At 34.1% G+C, this 3,032-nt stretch overlaps 1 long non-coding RNA gene across 1 annotated transcript; it reads right to left on the reverse strand.

Moving 5' to 3' along the window:
• Positions 1-525: 525 nt before the first annotated feature.
• Positions 526-1,429, reverse strand: LOC108383194 (uncharacterized). The gene is made up of 3 exons (XR_001849731.1): positions 1,344-1,429; positions 1,069-1,272; positions 526-1,015 (listed from the first exon to the last, which is right to left on the reverse strand). It is a non-coding gene; the product is annotated as an uncharacterized LOC108383194 (long non-coding RNA).
• Positions 1,430-3,032: the final 1,603 nt, after the last annotated feature.

Here is a 3,032-nt window from a genome sequence, read left to right on the forward strand (position 1 = left end):
TTTATAAGTAAATTATTAAAGTTCAATAAACAAAAGGAAAATAATCAAACTTTACGAAAGGAGGCAGAGTTATTATTTTGCCGAGTGAATATGTATTTTGATTATTCTTACCACTTTTTTACCTTATTATTACTTTCATTAAAATATTTAGGTTGCTCTAATTGAATCAAAAATGTAACAGTGTTTGTACTACTCACGGTGCACCGCTAGGTGCGGTAGCTAGTGTATGTACATAAATTGAAAACATTGTACTCATTTATTTAATCACCAAATAAACCAATTGTTGCTTGTACTAGTATGGAAAATTTCCAACACGAAAAGTTTTGGTTTATTTAAACAATGAAACGATATTTTAATTTACCGCAGAAAAATAGTTTTCGAAAGTTTTCTTATTTCTTCAGCGCTCCTTTTTGACGCATTTCTTTCAGAAGCGGTTGTTGTATAGTTGTTATCTATTATTGCATCTATTTCACTTTCGGAAATGGCGTCAAACGTAGTTTTCTTTTTCACATTTTCTGTTCTTAAAAAGTTGTGCACACATACGCAAGATAATACAATCTGAATGGCTGCAGCTGGAGCGCGATGGATGGGTGAAAATAAAACTCGAAAACGGTTCGCAAGAATGCCAAAAGCATTTTCAACAACGCGCCTGTTCCTCGAAAGTATGTTGTTGTATTTAAGTTCGCTTGGTGATAGTCTTAGATGAGAGTAAGGTTTCATTACGTAGTCTTTTAGAGCAAAGGCATCATCGGCTAAAAGCACAAAAGGCGAGGGAGTTGACATGAAAGGGAGCGTGCATGGGGCTGGTATATGTACTTATTTTTTTCAATAGCGTATTTCAGGTCCGAGTTCAACCAAATTCCAGCATCACCCACTCTCCCATTAACACCGACATCAGCATAAATAAAACGATAGTGGGCATCAGCGATTGCCATCAATACAAATGAATGGTATCCTTTGTAATTGAAATACGTAGATCCTGCTTTCCTCACTGGCAGTATTCTGCAATGCTTTCCTGAGACGTTTCATCAGTTGAGTGAACTTTAAAAGTGTTAATTGTTAGTTTACCATCTAAAGCGCCGATGCAGTTCGGGAATCCCCACATCTGATAAAAGTCTTTTGCAATATCACGCCAATCTTGCTCACTTGCAGGGAATTTCAAATACTCCTCCCTTAACGCCAAATATATTGCGGGAATTGATTCCTTTAAAATTCTGGAAATGGTTGACTGCTGAATTCGGAACGGCAATTGAAGTGACCTTTGGGTTTCACCTAATTTTGGAAATATGTACATACATATGTATGTCGGTACTAAAAATTACCAAGAAAATATTATATCTTACCAGTGGATAGATATCGCAATGTCAGCTGCAGCCGTTCCGCAGCTCCTATACAGTTCCTGAATTTTGTATCCTGCTTGCTAATATAGGGGCGTACTTTTTCTAATAAGAATGCAAGCTGAGCTGGAGTCATTCTTAAGATATTTTTGTGAAGGATTGAATCCTCGCACTCAATTTCCTTTAACAGTTTATGTCTAAATCCTATGAAAAGTATTTTTGATAATTACAAAAACGAACTATATACATGTGTATATAATGTGGAATTCGAAACTTACCTTCCAGTTCTCTTTTTAAAAGCCATTGCGCAGAATATTTTTTTTTAGTCTTTTTCTTTTTCCTACGCTGTATTAAGGCAGCAGCGTTTAGCAAACAATTTGTTGCAATAGATAAAACTTGTATTTCCATTGTATGCTTAGAAAATCTCTCGTATGTCAAAATGCAAACAGCTGTGTAAAAAAACTAACGAAATACAGTAATCTGTCAAAAAACCTAACGAAATACAAGTTGGCCGGACTGTTTTTAACAACCTAGTTTGTTTTTCGTTTGTTTTTTGGTATATAGCTTACTCGCTTACACAAGAACTGAAATTGTATGTGACCTTCTCTTTCTTTCAAAATACAGCGTAAAATACACTCGAAATACAAGAAAAAAACGTAGTATCATACGGGCATAAGTAGAACTGATTTTGAATTATTTTCTTAATAAATCTTTACAAGCTTTGTGTTTTGCAGCTGCTTCTTCAAAAGATATTTATCGTTTGGACACAAATGACTTAAATACGAGGCAAACCAAGCGTACGCGCTTTTTTTTTTGATTCTTGGACTAATGATCCCGCGTTCAAAGGCTGGTTTTGTAAACACTTGAGGTTACGAGGCTTATTGCATTGTTTGCAATTGCACATTAAAAGCCAAATCAGGTAGAACTCATCTGTTGCAACACGCATGCTCGAAAAAGCACCAAAAAAGTTGTAGCAGCATAAAAAGTCAGAAAAAAGTAGGCGGCTTTTTTAAGACTTCATTGAAAATGCAATGAACGCAAAAAAGGCTGAAATATTGCTATGTTCCTTCTTAGCAGAACGGAATTTAACATTTTCAACAACCGACCACCTAACCAAATGTCTACAAGAGAAAAAAAATATTAAAAATCAACGCGATTCTTTAGCAATTTAAAACTTGGACATTATTACCCTGGAAAGTAATGGGCTATCAAACTGCATACTCAAAAAAATTCTTAAAAATCTGAATAAAAAGTTGAAAATCTAGCTGGAACTTTGCAGATTTTTTATAATTTTTGCACAAAGTTTGAAACGTGGATTTATATTTTGTTTGTTACATAATGAGCTAGGCTTTTATGGAAAAATAATAAACATTAAATAAACAAAAGAAAAACAGCCACAATCGATCAAAATATTGATGACTTAATCAGGTGATCACAAGTGTACATATGTATACAGTTTTTTTTATATTAACGATCTCAAACCAGTTTACAATGAATTTTAAATGTGATCTGTCGAAATGACTTTTTAATATACTTTACATATATACTTGTGTACCTTTGTATACAATAAGTTTAATAAGAACAATTCTGTGTGCATACATTTGAAAAAGACGTTTTTGGGTAGGAAATGACGTTTTTTCATACCAGGAAATGACGTTTTTTCATGCCGAAGACCTGGCAACACTGATGAGGAGT

Source organism: Rhagoletis zephyria, unplaced genomic scaffold (genome assembly GCF_001687245.7).
Source record: "Rhagoletis zephyria isolate East Lansing unplaced genomic scaffold, Rhagoletis_zephyria_1.1 Rzeph_scaffold_31399, whole genome shotgun sequence".
Lineage (NCBI taxonomy): Eukaryota > Metazoa > Arthropoda > Insecta > Diptera > Tephritidae > Rhagoletis > Rhagoletis zephyria.